Below are 17,200 nucleotides of genomic sequence, written 5' to 3'. Positions count from 1 at the left end.
ACCCTTTTGGGTTCTATGTAGAACCTTATGTGAAAAGGGTTCTACCTGGAACCAAAATGATTCTACCTGGAACCAAAAATGGTTCTCCAAAGGATTCTCCGATGGGGGCAGTCGAATAACCATTTAGATTATAGATAGCACTTTATTTTAAGTGCTTGGGCGGCTGTCTCTTTCACATGGATATGTTTGCATTTCACGCACATCTTGTTTGCAGAGAACATGCTGCAGCTGTCTGTTGTTTATCAGTAGTCCCACTGGGTTCTTTAATGAACATCTCTGTGTCTGACAGTGTGCATAGGGCTGACAATCAGGTTAAGAAGCAAAGGACTTTACAGGGCTTCTAAATCTGCATGAGGGCACCACTTTTGACCAGGGCCCATGGGGAATTGGGTGCAATTTGGGACTCTCACAGTGCTACTGCTACGCCCCAGGCCAGAGAAGCGTCAGCACCAAGAATGCAATTTCACGGGTAGAGAAACAAGGGCGACATGCTTTACCATACCATTGTTTCTTATACAATTTCATAGTTTCTTATGAGGTTGTGTTCAACTTGGCATCTACCGCGACATCAACTTGGCATCTACCCTCTCTTGTGTCAGCCAAGCCAAGTCGCTATTGTTGAAGTGTTTGCTTTGTTGAAATTCAAATCTAATCAAATTGTATGTCACACACGCCGAATAAAACAGGTGTAGACCTTAACATCATATGCTTACTTACAGGCCCTTAACCAACAATGCAGTTCAAGAAATAGAGTTAAGAAAATATTTACAAAATAAACTAAAGTAAAAAAAACACATATATATAAACTCAGCAAAAAAGAAACGTCCCTTTTTCAGGACCCTGTCTTTCAAAGATAATTCGTAAAATCCAAATAATGTAACAGATATTCATTGTAAAGGATTTAAACACTGTTTCCCATGCTTGGTTCAATGAACCAAAAACAATTAATTAACATGCACCTGTGGAATGGTCGTTAAGACACTAACAGCTTACAGACGGTAGGCAATTAAGGTCACAGTTATGAAAACTTAGGACATAAAGAGGCCTTTCTACTGACTCTTTCAAACATCGAAAGAAAGAAGCCCAGGGTCCCTGCTCATCTGCGTGAACATGCCTTAGGCAAGCTGCAAGGAGACATGAGGACTGCAGATGTGGCCAGAGCAATAAATTGCAATGTCTGTACTGTGAGACGCCTAAGACAGCGCTACAGCTAGACAGGATGGACAGCTGATCATCCTCGCAGTGGCAGACCAGGTGTTAGAACACCTACACAGGATCGGTACATCCGAACATCACACCTGCGGGACAGGTACAGGATGGCAACAACAACTACCCGAGTTACACCAGAAACGCACAATCCCTCCATCAGTGCTCAGACTGTCCGCAATAGGCTGAGAGAGGCTGGACTGAGGGCTTGTATGCCTGTTGTAAGGCAGGACCTCACCAGAAATCACCGGCAACAACATCACCTATGGGCACAAACCCACTGTTGCTAGACCAGACAGGACTGGTAAAAAGTGCTCTTCTCTGACGAGTCACGGTTATGTCTCACCAGGGGTGATGGTCGGTTTATCATCGAAGGAATGAGCGTTACACCGAGGCCTGTACTCTGGAGCGGGATCGATTTGGAGGTGGAAGGTCCGTCATGGTCTGGGGCGGTATGTCACAGCATCATTGGACTGAGCTTAATGTCATTGCAGGCAATAAGCTGGTATTGACAATCAGCTGGTCTTGACAAACTGGACCCTCTATTTCTGAAACTATCTGCTGCCATTGTCGCAACCCCTATTACCAGCCTGTTCAACCTCTCTTTCATATAGTCTGAGATCCCCAAGGATTGGAAAGCTGCCGCAGTCATCCCCCTCTTCAAAGGGGGAGATACACTTGACCCAAACTGTTACAGACCTATATCAATCCTGCCCTGCCTATCTAAGGTCTTCGAAAGCCTAGTCAACAAACAGATCACTGACCATCTCGAATCCCACCGTACTTTCTCTGCTGTGCAATCTGGTTTCCGAGCCGGTCACAGGTGCACCTCAGCCACGCTCAAGGTACTAAACGATATCATAACCGCCATCGATAAAAGACAGTACTGTGCAGCCATCTTCATCGAACTGGCCATGGCTTTCGACTTTGTCAATCACCATATTCTTATCGGCAGACTCAGTGGCCTCGGTTTTTCTAATGACTGCCTTGCCTGGTTCACCAACTACTTTGCATACAGAGTTCAGTGTGTCAAATCGGAGGGCATGTTGTCCGGTCCTCTAGCAGTCTCTATGGGGGTGCCACAGGGTTCAATTCTCGGGCTGACACTTTTCTCTGTATATATCAATGATGTTGCTCTTGCTCCGGGAGATTCCCTGATCCACCTCTACGCAGACGACACCATTCTGTATACTTCTGGCCCTTCCTTGGACACTGTGCTATCTAACCTCCAAACGAGCTTCAATGCCATACAACACTCCTTCCATGGCCTCCAACTGCTCTTAAACGCTAGTAAAACCAAATGCATGCTTTTCAACCGTTCGCTGCCTGAACCCGCACGCCCGACTAGCATCACCACCCTGGATGGTTCCGACCTATAATATGTGGACATCTATAAGTACCTAGGTGTCTGGCTAGACTGTAAACTCTCCTTCCAGACTCATATCAAACATCTCCAATCTAAAATCAAATCCAGAGTCGGCTTTCTATTCCGCAACAAAGCCTCCTTCACTCACGCCGCCAAACTTACCCTAGTAAAACTGACTATCCTACCGATCCTCGAATTCGGCGATGTCATCTACAAAATAGCTTCCAATACTCTACTCAGCAAACTGGATGCATTTTATCACAGTGCCATCCGTTTTGTTACTAAAGCACCTTATACCACCCACCACTGCGACCTGTATGCTCTAGTCGGCTGGTCCTCGCTACATATTCGTCGCCAGACCCACTGGCTCCAGGTCATCTACAAGTCCATGCTAGGTAAAGCTCCGCCTTATCGCAGTTCACTGGTCACGATGGCAACACCCATCCGTAGCACGCGCTCCAGCAGGTGTATCTCACTAATCATCCCTAAAGCCAACATCTCATTTGGCCGCCTTTCCTTCCAGTTCTCTGCTGCCTGTGACTGGAACGAATTGCAAAAATCGCTGAAGTTGGAGACTTTGATCTCCCTCACAAACTTTAAACATCTGCTATCTGAGCAGCTAACTGATCACTGCAGCTGTACATACTCCTTCGGTAAATAGCCCACCCAATTCACCTACCTCAACCCCATACTATTTTTATTTATTTACTTTTCTGCTCTTTTGCACACCCGTATCTCTACCTGCACATGACCATCTGATAATTTATCACTCCAGTGTTAATCTGCTAAATTGTAATTATTCGCCTACCTCCTCATGCCTTTTGCACACAATGTATATAGACTGTTTTTTTCTTTTTTTCTATTGTGTTATTGACTTGTTTATTGTTTTCTCCATGTGTAACTCTTTGTTGTTGTCTGTTCACACTGCTATGCTTTACCTTGGCCTGGTCACAGTTGTAAATGAGAACTTGTTCTCAACTAGCCTACCTGGTTAAATAAAGGTTAAATAAAAAAAATATATAAAATAAATTGCAGACAATCTCAATACTGTGCGTTACAGAGAAGACATCCTCCTCCCTCATGTGGTACCCTTCCTGCAGGCTCATCCTGACATGACCCTCCAGCATGACCATGCCACCAGACATTCTGCTCGTTCTGTGTATGATTTCCTGCAAGACAGGAATGTCAGTGTTCTGCCATGGCCAGTGAAGAGCCCAGATCTCAATCCCATTGAGCACGTCTGGGAACTGTTGGATTGGAGGGTGAGGGCTAGGACCATTCCCCCCAGAAATGTCCGTGAACTTGCAGGTGCATTGGTGGAGAGTGGAGTAACATCTCACAACAAGAGCTGGCAAATCTGGTGCAGTCCATGAGGAGGAGATGCACTGAGGTACTTAATGCATCTGGTGGCCACACCAGAAACGGACTGTTACTTTTGACACATTATTCAATTTCCGTTAGTCACATGTCTGTGGAACATGATCAGTTTATGTCTCAGTTGTTGAATCTTGTTATGTTCATACAAATGTAAATAGTCCGGATGGCCATTTGATTAATTGTTCAGCAGTCTTATGGCTTAGGGTAGAAAATGGTAAGGAGCCTTTTGGTTCCTAAACTTGGTGCTCCGGTACTGCTTGCCGTGCGGTAGCAGAGAGAACAGTTTTTTACTTGGGTGATTGGAGTCTTGGACAATTTTTTGGGCCTTCCTCTTACACCACCTAGTATATATGTCCTGGATGTCAGGAAGCTTGGCCCCAGTGATGTACTGGGCCATACACACTACCCTCTGTAGCGCTTTACGGTCAGATGATAGTTTGTTGGTGATATGGACAACAAGGAACTTGAAACTCTCAACCTGCTCCACTTCAGCCCCGTCAATGTTAATGAGGACATGTTCGACCCTACTTTTCCTATAGTCCATTATCAGCTCATTTGTCTTGCTCACAGTGAGGGAGAGGTTGTTGTCCTGGCACAATACTTCCAGGTCTCTGACCTCCTCCCTTTTGGCTGTCTCATCGTTGTTGGTGATCAGGCCTACCGTTGTTGTGTCGTCAGCAAACTTAATGATGGTGCTGTAGTCATGCTTGTGAATTGGAGTGGGTCTAGGGTTTCCAGCATGATGGTGTTGATGTGAGCAATGACCAGACTTTCAAAGCACTGCATGGCTACCGGTGTGAGTGCTGCCGTGCTAAAATCATTTAGGCAGGTTACCTTTGATTTCTTGGGCAGAGGGACTGTGGTGGTCTGTTTGAAACATGTAGGTATTACAGACTCGGACAAGGAGAGGTTGAAAATGTCAGTGAAGACACTTGCCAGTTGGTCCGCGTATGCTTTGAAAAGACGTCCTGGATATCCGTCTGGCCATGCGGCTTTGTGAATGTTGACCTGTTTAAAGGTCTTGCTCACATCAGCTAAGGAGAGCGTTATCAAATAGTCGTCCGGAACAGCTGGTGCTCTCATCATGCATGCTTCAGTGTTGCTTGCCTCGAAGAGACCATAAAAGGCATTTAGCTCGTCTGGTAGGCTCTCATCACTGGGTTTCCCTTTGTAGTCCGTAATAGTTTTCATGCCCTGCCACATCCAAGGAGCATCAGAGCTGGTGTAATAGGATTCAATCTTAGTCCTGTATTGATGCTTTACCTGTTTGATGGTTCGTCTGAGGGCATAGCGGGATGTCTTCTCAGAGCGCGGATTAGTGTCCTTTCCCAGAAAGTGACTGCTCTAGCCTTTTGCTTGGTGCGGATGTTGCCTCTAATGAAGGCTTCTGGTTGGGAAATGTACAGTTGAAGTCGCAAGTTTAACATACACCTTAGCCAAATACATTTTAACTCAGTTTTTCATAATTCCTGACATCTAAGCCTAGTTAAAATTCCCTGTATTAGGTCAGTTAGGATCACCACTTCATTTTAAGAATGTGAAATGTCAGAATAATAGTAAAGAATGATTTATTTCAGCTTTTATTTCTTTCATCACATTCCCAGTGGGTCAGAAGTTTACATACACTCAATTAGTATTTGGTAACACTGCCTTTACATTGTTGAACTTGGGTCAAACGTTTCGGGTAGCCTTCCACAAGCTTCCCACAATAAGTTGGGTGAATTTTGGCCCATTCCTCCTGACAGAGCTGGTGTAACTGAGTCAGGTTTGTAGGCCTCCTTGCACATGTTTTTTCAGTTCTGCCCACACATTTTCTATGGGATTGAGGTCAGGGCTTTGTGATGGCCACTCCAATACCTTGACTTTGTTGTCCTTAAGCCATTTTGCCACAACTTTGGAAGTATGCTTGGGGTCATTGTCCATTTGGAAGACCCATTTGCGACCAAGCTATAATTTCCTGACGGATGTCTTGAGATGTTGCTTCATTATATCCACATAATTTTCCTACCTCATGATACCATCTATTTTGTGAAGTGCACCAGTCCCTCTTGCAGCAAAGCACACCCACAACATGATGCTGCCACCCCCGTGCTTCACGGTTGGGATGGTGTTCTTCTGCTCTATTTTTCTTTCATCGTTTTACTGTGGATATAGATACGACTTCAACTGTATGTACAGTCACTGTGAGGACATTGTCGTTGATTCACTTAATGATGAAGCTGGTGACTGAAGTGGTATACTCCTCAATGCCATTTGATAAATCCCTGATCATTTTCCAGTCTGTGCTATAAAACAGTCCTGTAGCGTAGCAACCACATCATCTGAATTGAGCGAGTCACTTGTTCTTCCTGCTTTAGTTTTTACTTGTAAGCAGGAAACATTAGGATATAACTGTAATCAGATTTGCCAGATGGGGGAAAAGTGGATACCTAGTCACTTGTCCAACTGAAAATATTCAATTGAAATGTGTCTTCCTATTTTAACCCAATCACTCTGAATCAGAGAGGTGCAGGGGGCTGCCTTAATCAACATCCATGTCTTCTGCACCCAGGGAAAAGTGGGTTAACTGCTTGGCTCAAGGGCAGAATGACTGATTTTTACCTTGTCCTCTCAGGGATTTGATCCAGCAACCTTCTGCTCACTGGCCCAACACTCTAACCACTAGGCTACATGCCCAGGGAGAGGGAGAGCTGTGTATGTGTCTCTGTGTGTGGATTAAAGATGGTCTAGAGTTTTTTTTCTATGGTTGCACATGTGACATGCTTGTAGAAATGAGGTAAAACGGATTGAAGTTGACCTGCATTAATGTCCCCGGCCACTAGGGGACGCTTCTGGATGAGCATTTTCTTGTTTGCTTACATTCTTATACAGCTCGTTGACTGCGGTCTTAGTGCCAGCATCAGTTTGTGGTGGTAAATAGACAGCTACTTCAGGCGAGCAATACCTCAAGACTTCTATAATATTAGACATCACACACCAGCAGTTATTGACTATCTCATGATAAACTGTAGACCACACAATCTACCAAAAGAGTTCTCATCTATATTATTCTTTGGCTCGGCACTGAGACGTCTAAACACTCAATCGCCATTGCCGATAAAATATGGCCTGTTCTACGTAGCTTAGTTATCTTCAAAGAAGTTTACACCATAGGTCTGAGAGTATTTTGCACTTCTTAATTACTTATGTGGCCTCTCTCTATTAAGCTCTTGGCTGGATTCAGAATCAACAATAACAATAAGTGTTTTACCTGGGAAATGAATCATACCAACCCCAGCCACTAGAAATGGACAACAACATGTATGATTATTAGATACCACTAGCTGAGGTAATAAACACTAATAAGGGGATAGCTCTCACCGTGCTTTAATTCATTGAAGTACTATGTCAAGCGTGTAAATTGTTTTCCAATTAGTTTATTCAATCTTATTGGCAATGGGAGATGACAGGGAGAACGCTAAATAATATTGCACTCCTCTTCCAGAGGCAAGGAGATGCTAAACATAAGATTATAAATACAATTAATTACCTCAATGTGAATCATTAACACATTCACACAGTGGCTCAAATGTGTGTTTTGGAGATGAAGATAAAATATTCCCCCCCAATAATGGCGTATAAATTGGGTTTATTGAGTAATGCCGCTTTTTTTTAAATGAAAATACTTTGGAGCTGAGGGTGAGGTTTGGTCGGGTTGGGAGATGGAACAGAGATAGTGGGTGGCGGGTAGCCTAGCGGTTAAGTAACCAAATCGAAAGGTTGCTGGTTTGAATCCCTGACTTGGCTAGGTGAAAAATCTTTTGATGTGCCTTGAGCAAGGCACTTAACCCTAGTTGCTCTGGATAATAGTGTCTCCTTAATGACCAAATGTAAATTTAATAGGTGGAGAGAGAGAGATGGGGGGAATAGGCCCAGCAGTACTGAGCTGTCTTGACAACAGGAGAACCGAAAGGAGGCAAATTACTTAATGGGCAGATTCTGTTGATTATAACTAATTACAAGACTTGAACCAGAAAGTGAAACAAAACAAGTCCTCAATGGCAGAATCTACACTGAACAAAGTAATAAATGCAACAATTTAAAAGATTTTACAGAATTACAGTTCATAAAAGTAAATCAGTCAACTGAAATAAATTGATTAGGCCCTAATCTATGGACTTCACATCTGTTGGTCACAGATACATAAAAAAAAGTAGGGGTGTGGATCAGAAAATAAGTCCGTATTTGGTGTGACCACTATATGCCTCATGTAGCGTCACACATCTCCTTCACATAGAGTTGATCAGGCTGTTGATTGTGGCCTGTGGAATGTTGTTCCACTCTTCTTCAAAGGCTGTGCAAAGTTGCTGGATATTGGTGGGAACTGGAACATGCTGTCGTACATGTAGATACAGAGCATTCCAAACATGCTCAATGCGTGAAATGTCTGAGTATGCAGGCCTGGAAGAACTGGGACATTTTCAGCTTCCAGGAATTGTGCACAGATACTTGAGACATGGTGACGTGCATTATCATGCTGAAATTTGAGGTGATGGCGGCAGATGAATACCATGACAAAGGGCCTCATGATCTTGTGACGGATTTCATGTTCATTCAAATTGCCATCGATAAAATGCAATTATGTTCGATGTCCTAGCTTATGCCTGCCCATAACATAACCCGACCGCCACCATTGGGCACTCAAATGGCTTGCCCACACAACACCATACCATCTGCCATCTGCAGGTGAAACCGAGATTCATCCATGAAGAGCACACTTCTCTAGTGTGACAGTGTCCATCGAAAGTGAGCATTTGCCCACTGAAGTCAGTTAGGACGGCGAACTGCAGTCAGGTCAAGACACTGGTGAGGATGACGAGCACGCAGATGAGCTTCCCTGAGATGGTTTCGTACAGTTTTTTCAGAAATTCTTTGGTTTTGCAAAGCCACATCAGCTGTCCAGGTGGCTGGTTTCAGACAATCCAGCAGGTGAAGAAGCCGGATGTGGAGGTCCTGGGCTGGCGTGGTTAGAAGTGGTCTGCTGTTGTGAGGCCGGTTGGACGTACTGCCAAATTCTCTAAAACGACATTGGAGTTAGTTACAGTAGAGAAATTAAATGACTATCCCACCATAATGTCATGTTTACTCTTTGTCACCCATGCATGTAACTATATTTTTGAGCAAAAGTCTTTCATTGACATTAATGCAAGTCAAGTACTGTCACAATTTGTTGCCTTTAACTTGATAATGTGCTCTGTCCTACATTGTATACAGTCAGAAAAAAATCATTCTGTTTTATAAAAAGTAACAGCAATAGCAAAACACTTTTTCAGCATACACTATGGGGTGAGCTTTTTGGCCTCCATTGTGAATTTGAACCGTAGTTGTACAGACTGAGCCAAATCGATATGTCGAGGAGAAAGTCCTTATCTAGGCAATTAACTCTTGGCCAACAGGAATCCTGCTCTATCTGCCCATAAGCTGTATGGGATTGCATTCCACCAAGAAGACTTCTTAAGCAGATAAGTCTTCAGATCAGGACCACTGCAGAGACTGAAAGCAGGTATGAGAGAGTGCCATAAGGAGACTCGCTTTTATGAGAGAAAGAGAGGGTGTTGTGTGTGGGGGAGAGAGATTGGGGGAAAGAGTGAGAAATAGAGCAAAAAGAAAGATGAGACTGAGAAGGAGTGGGAGGAAATAATGAGGGAATAGAGACAATGGAGATAGAGAAAGAGATTGATGGAGTGAGAGAGAAGTGATGAGGTGAATAGGGAAAAAATAAAGAATGGAAGAAAGAAAAAGAAAGGCATCTTTCTCATTCATAATTCAATTTTTTTATTTTATTGGTTACATACACATATTTATCAGATGTATTGCGGATGTAACAAAATGCTTGTGTTCCTAGTTCCAATAGCACAGTAGTACCTAACAATTCACAACAATACACAAATCTTAAAGTAAAATAATGGAATTAAGAGATATATAAATATTAGGACGAGCAATGTCGGAGTGGCATTGACTAGAATACAGTAGAATACAGTACAAAATTTGTAAAACAGTATGTAAACATTATTAAAGTGACCAGTGATTCCATGTCTATGTACAGTTAAAGTCGGAAGTTTACATACACCTTAGCCAAATACATTTTAACTCACAATTTTCACAATTCCTGACATTTAATCCAAGTAAAAGTTCAATGTCTTATGTCAGTTAGGATTACCACTTTACTTTAAGAATGTGAAATGTCAGAATAATAGTAGAGAGAATGATTTACTTCAGCTTTTATTTCTTTCATCACATTCCCAGTTGGTCAGAAGTTTACATACACTCAATTAGCATTTGGTAGAATTCCCTTTCCATTGTTTAAATTGGGTCAAACGTTTCAAGTAGCCTTCCACAAGCTTCCCACAATAAATTGGGTGAATTTTGGCCCATTCCTCCTGACAGAGCTGGTGTGACTGAGTCAGGTTTGTAGACCTCCTTGCTCGAACACACTTTTTCAGTTCTGCCCACAAATGTTCTATAGGATTGAGGTCAGGGCTTTGTGATGGCCACTCCAATACATTGACTTTGTTGTCCTTAAGCCATTTTGCCACAACATTGGAAATATGCTTGGGGTCATTGGTCATTTGGAAGACCCATTTGTGACCAAGCTTTAACATCCTGAGATGTTGCTTCAATATATCCACATAATTGTCCTCCCTCATGATGCCATCTATTTTCTGAAGTGCACTCGTCACTCCTGCAGCAAGCACCCTCACAGAATGCATCTCCTTCTTGAGCGTTATGACGGCTGCGTGGTTCCATGGTGTTTATACTTGCGTACTATTGTTTGCACAGATGAATGTGGTATCTTCAGGCGTATGGAAATTGCTCCCAAGGATGAACCAGACTTGTGGAGGTCTACAATTGTTTTTCTGAGGTCTTGGCTGATTTATTTTGATTTCCCCATGATCTCAAGCAAAGAGGCACTGAGTTTGAAGGTAGGCCTTGAAATACATCCACAGGTACACCTCCAATTGACTCAAATGATTTCAATTAGGCTATCAGAAGCTTCTAAAGCCATGACATAATTTTCTGGAATTTTCCAAACTGTTTAAAGGCACAGTCAACTTAGTGTATGTACACTTCTGACCCACTGGAATTGTTATACAAACTTCAAATGTACATAGGGCAGCAGCCTCGAGTAACTGGGTGGTAGTCGGCTAGTGACAATGACTAAGTTCAGGGCAGAGTACTGGATGGAGGCTAGTGATGGCTGTTTAACAGTCTGATGGCCTTGAAATAGAAGGCGATTTTCAGTATCTCTGTCCCAGCTTTGATGCACCTGCACTGACCTCGCCTTCTGGATGATAGCGGGGTGAACAGGCCGTGGCTCTGGTGGTTGATGTCCTTGATGATCTTTTTGGCACTCCTGTGATATCGGAGACTGTAGGTGTCCTGGAGGGCAGGCATTGTGATGTTTTGGGTAGACCGCACTACCCTCTGGAGAGCCCTGAGGTTGCGGGCAGTGATGTTGCCATACCAGGCAGTGATACAGCCTGACAGGATACTCTCAATGGTGTAACTGTAAAAGTTTGGAGGGTCTTAGGGGCCATGCCAAATTTCTTCAGCCTCCTGAAGTTAAAAAAGCGCTGTTGCACCTTCTTCAGCAGACTCTCTGTGTGGGTGGACCAATTCAGATTGTCAGTAATGTTTACGCTGAGTAACTTGAAGCTTTTCACCTTCTCAGCTGCAGTCCCGTCGATGTGGATGGGGGCATGCTCCCTCAGCTGTCTCCTAGGTAACACGATCAGCTCCTTAACCCTAACCCATTTTTTTTAAGTTGAGAGAGATGTTATTTTACATTTACATTTAAGTCATTTAGCAGACGCTCTTATCCAGAGCGACTTACAAATTGGTGCGTTCACCTTAAGACATCCAGTGGAACAGCCACTTTACAATAGTGCATCTAAATATTTTAAGGGGGGTGAGAAGGATTACTTTATCCTATCCTAGGTAAATTTTCCTGGCACCACTCCGCCAGGGTTCTCACCTCCTCCCTGTACTCTGTCTCATCATTGTTGGTAACCAGGCCTACTACTCTTGTGACGTCTGCAATCATGACAATTGAGTTGGAGGCATGCGTGGCCACTCAGTCATGGTTGAACAGGGAGTACAGGAGGGGACTGTGCATGCACCTTGTGGGGCCCCTGTTTTGAGGATCAGCATGGTGGAGGTGTTATTTTCTACCTTCACCACCTGGGGGTAGCCCGTCAGGAATTGCATCGTCTGTGGATCTATTGGGACGGTATGCAAATTTAAGTGGGTCTAGGGTGTAATTCATTACAACTATGAGCTGCATACAGTATGAAGGGTGGAGGGTGGTTGGTAGCTGTTTACTTCAAATTGTACCATGTTGGGACACCAGAGGGGGGAGCAGGGAGACATACAGAAGTGCAGACATGCCATCTGCTTGTCTGCCTGTTTGTCTGTCTGTCTCTATTTGTTTTCTCTGCATTTTCTAACAGATTTTGATGTGGATTTGAAGTGCAGATTCCAACTTGATAGACAAGCCTCTGCTGGGGGTAATGGGCAATCCCTCAACAGTATGTTTGACTGTTGCACACACTTTCTGGCAAAAGGACGTTGTGTATGACTGCACATCACCTGTGAAAGGGGCTGTGCCCCAAATGGCATCCTAGGTGCTGGCACCCCATTTCCTACATAGTGCCCAACTTTTGACCAGGGTACACTATATAGGGTATACGGTGCCCTATATAGCATATAGATTGCCATTTGGGTTATAACCAGTGATAATCATCTGTGCCCAGACCATAGTCTGTTACTGTGCCTGATTGTACAAATCTCTAATCTAATCACGTAACTGTGAGTGTACATACCGTTGCTCGATAAAGCATCTATAGCGTAATAAATAGTATGTTGCTACAACAAAACAACAGTTGGGATTAGATCTAAGCCTGTTGAATCCTCCTTTTGTAACAGGTTTAATGAAATACACCCAGCTCGCTGTAATTAATTTGAAAGCACACTGCCAGATTGCATGTTGACTTTCCTTAACAGTCCTGTGCATACAATTAAATACATTAGGCTCTCATTAAAGGATGTTAACAGCTAAAGGCAGGCAGCACAGAGCAGACCTGGGTTCAAATACAAATGCTTGATTTATAGCTTGCATGGCACAATGAAACCAATAGAATACTCACACCCACATCTGCCACTCCAGGCAGACTAGAGCAATAGTATTTGTACCCAGGTCTAGCACAGAGATAGAAGATGGGGACAGGGTATTTTTGTGGGCACCAGACAGAGACTGATAAACTGAATTTAAAGGGGTAATCTGGGATTTAGCCTAATTAAGGAGATGAAAACAGATAAAACTGAATGACACATTGCAAACTCTTCCATTAAACACAGAATGACACCCGATGTGGGTAGAAGCAGGATGGTGGACTTTGATAATGATTGAATGCTTATCAAAACCCTGGTTGAGCTGTGGTGACATCTGCTTAGAGGAGGGGTGTATATGTGTGTGTTTTTGCGCAAAATGCGTGCATGTGTATGTGTGCCTGTGTTTAAAACTTAGGGGGTCATCGCACCCCACCGCCTCCTCTCCCCAGCCCCAGCAGCTGAGTCCCTCATCCCCTCCTCCCCCCAACCTCCTGCCTGTGGATGGGAATGTGTCATGCTGCTCCAGACTCCTCTCTTCAGACTCTCCTCTTCAGCTCCAGCCATTCCAGCCTCCCTCCATAATGAGCCCTGTAACCCTGCATTGTGGTAAGCAGCCAATCCTCCTCCTACTGCTTTGTCATGGTGTTTCTTTGGGAGCTTTCCATACAGCTGATGGCTGCCTGACCAGGGAGGATTGTGTGTATTTGAGATAGGGTATAGTATGGTGTTTGTGTGCATGCTTGCGTGTGGTTGCCAGGCGGGTCAACCCTCCATCTGCTGGGTGAAGGATCACTACTGGGGTCAGGGGCCACCGTTCCCAACAATAGAGATTAGCTACGCTGACAGCACGGTCACACACACACACACACACACACACACACACACACACACACAACACACACACACACACACACACAAACACTCTCCCTGCCCCTCTGTACACATATTCACTCATCTCTCAATTTAGACCATGACAGATGACTGTAAAGTTTGATGGTTCACATTGGCCTGTAGAGGGGGAGTGAGGTAGGGAAATGTGAGAGACACAGTATATGTCACAAATGGCACTCCACCTTTGGCCAGGGTCCATCAAAATGGCACCACAGTCCCCCCAGAGCTGTCATATTGTCAATAAAGTAGCATGACAGAAATATTATGACAAGTTTTCAAACTACCGGTAGTTTCTTTGGGAAGATATATAACGCAATAGTAAAATATATGCACACATGACTGTAAGTCGCTTTAGATAAGAGTCTGTTAAATGGCATTTATTATTATTATTATTATCTGTTATTTGAACAACAGCATAAATACTCCTATTTCATTTTTGCGATTGTAAAAAAAACTGAATCACCACTGCTGTCCATGCTGCCACTGTTTTGATCAGATTGCCAACTTATAGAACAAGCAGCCAGCTCACGAGCCAGTGTACCGGTGACAAGCACAGGGAGAACTTAAAAAGCATAGATTAGATGTGACAAGTGAAAACACATTATCTAACTGGGGATAGGTAACATAATGTCACAAACATGATGATCTAGCCAGTTAACTTTCATTCTGAAATCACAATATTGACGATATTAGTTCAGATAGACTTGAAATTGGCAACCATCATGCTGTGGGGGTGTTTTTCAGCGGCAGGGACTGGGAGACTAATCAGGAACAAGGGAAAGATGAGCGGAGCAAAGTACAGAGAGATCCTTGATGAAAACCTGCTTCAGAGTGCTCAGAACCTCAGACCAGGGTGAAGGTTCACCTAAAAACAACGACCCTAAGCACACAGCCAAGAAAATGCAGGAGTGACTTCGGGACAAGTCTATTAATGTCCTTGAGTGGCCCAGCCAACGCCCGAACTTGAACCCAATCGAACATCTCTGAAGACACCTGAAAATATTTGTGCAGCAACGCTCCCATCCAATCTGAGAGAGCCTGACAGAGCTTCTCTGCAGATAAAAATGGGAAAACTCCCCAAATACAGGTTTGCCAAGCTTGTAGAGTTATACCCAAGAAAAATTGAGGCTGTAATTGCTGCCAAATGTGCTTCAACAAAGTATTGGTTAAAGGGTCTGAATAGTTATGTAAATGTATTATTTAAGTTATTTATTCGTAATAAATTTGCAAAAATGTATAAAAACCTGTTTTTACTTTGTAATTATGGGGTATTTTGTGTAGATTAATGAGGAAAATTCTTGTTTTAATCAATTTTAGGATAAGGCTGTAATGTAACAAAATGTGGAAAATTCAAGTGGTCTGAGTACTTTCCGAAGTGTTTTCTAAATATATAGTCCTAGTCAAAAGTTTGCCACACCTACTCATTCAAGGGTTTTTCTTTATTTGTACTATTTTCTACTGTGATAAGGTGCGTCTCGTGAGAGGTGTAGGAGTCAGGCGCAGGAGGGCAGGGATTTCTGAGAAGCGTGTTTAATATACAGTGCCTTGCGAAAGTATTCGGCCCCCTTGAACTTTGCGACCTTTTGCCACATTTCAGGCTTCAAACATAAAGATATAAAACTGTATTTTTTTTGTGAAGAATCAACAACAAGTGGGACACAATCATGAAGTGGAACGACATTTATTGGATATTTCAAACTTTTTTAACAAATCAAAAACTGAAAAATTGGGCGTGCAAAATTATTCAGCCCCTTTACTTTCAGTGCAGCAAACTCTCTCCAGAAGTTCAGTGAGGATCTCTGAATGATCCAATGTTGACCTAAATGACTAATGATGATAAATACAATCCACCTGTGTGTGATCAAGTCTCCGTATAAATGCACCTGCACTGTGATAGTCTCAGAGGTCCGTTAAAAGCGCAGAGAGCATCATGAAGAACAAGGAACACACCAGGCAGGTCCGAGATACTGTTGTGAAGAAGTTTAAAGCCGGATTTGCATACAAAAAGATTTCCCAAGCTTTAAACATCCCAAGGAGCACTGTGCAAGCGATAATATTGAAATGGAAGGTGTATCAGACCACTGCAAATCTACCAAGACCTGGCCGTCCCTCTAAACTTTCAGCTCATACAAGGAGAAGACTGATCAGAGATGCAGCCAAGAGGCCCATGATCACTCTGGATGAACTGCAGAGATCTACAGCTGAGGTGGGAGACTCTGTCCATAGGACAACAATCAGTCGTATATTGCACAAATCTGGCCTTTATGGAAGAGTGGCAAGAAGAAAGCCATTTCTTAAGATATCCATAAAAAGTGTCGTTTAAAGTTTTCCACAAGCCACCTGGGAGACACACCAAACATGTGGAAGAAGATGCTCTAGTCAGATGAAACCAAAATTGAACCTTTTGGCAACAATGCAAAATGTTATGTTTGGTGTAAAAACAACACAGCCCATCACCCTGAACACACCATCCCCACTGTCAAACATGGTGGTGGCAGCATCATGGTTTGGGCCTGGTTTTCTTCAGCAGGGACAGGGAAGATGGTTAAAATTGATGGGAAGATGGATGGAGCCAAATACAGGACCATTCTGGAAGAAAACCTGATGGAGTCTGCAAAAGACCTGAGACTGGGACGGAGATTTGTCTTCCAACAAGACAATGATCCAAAACATAAAGCAAAATCTACAATGGAATGGTTCAAAAATAAACATATCCAGGTGTTAGAATGGCCAAGTCAAAGTCCAGACCTGAATCCAATCGAGAATCTGTGGAAAGAACTGAAAACTGCTGTTCACAAATGCTCTCCATCCAACCTCACTGAGCTCGAGCTGTTTTGCAAGGAGGAATGGGAAAAAATTTCAGTCTCTATGTGCAAAACTGATAGAGACATACCCCAAGCGACTTACAGCTGTAATCGCAGCAAAAGGTGGCGCTACAAAGTATTAACTTAAGGGGGCTGAATAATTTTGCACGCCCAATTTTTCAGTTTTTGATTTGTTAAAAAAGTTTGAAATATCCAATAAATGTCGTTCCACTTCATGATTGTGTCCCACTTGTTGTTGATTCTTCACAAAAAAATACAGTTTTATATCTTTATGTTTGAAGCCTGAAATGTGGCAAAAGGTCGCAAAGTTCAAGGGGGCCGAATACTTTCGCAAGGCACTGTAGATATATTGTGGCAAACCTCTTCAAGGTTAGGAGCGTTTGTC

This window comes from Oncorhynchus nerka, linkage group LG13, assembly GCF_034236695.1.
Source record: "Oncorhynchus nerka isolate Pitt River linkage group LG13, Oner_Uvic_2.0, whole genome shotgun sequence".
NCBI lineage: Eukaryota > Metazoa > Chordata > Actinopteri > Salmoniformes > Salmonidae > Oncorhynchus > Oncorhynchus nerka.
Note: the sequence above shows the minus strand (reverse complement) of the source record.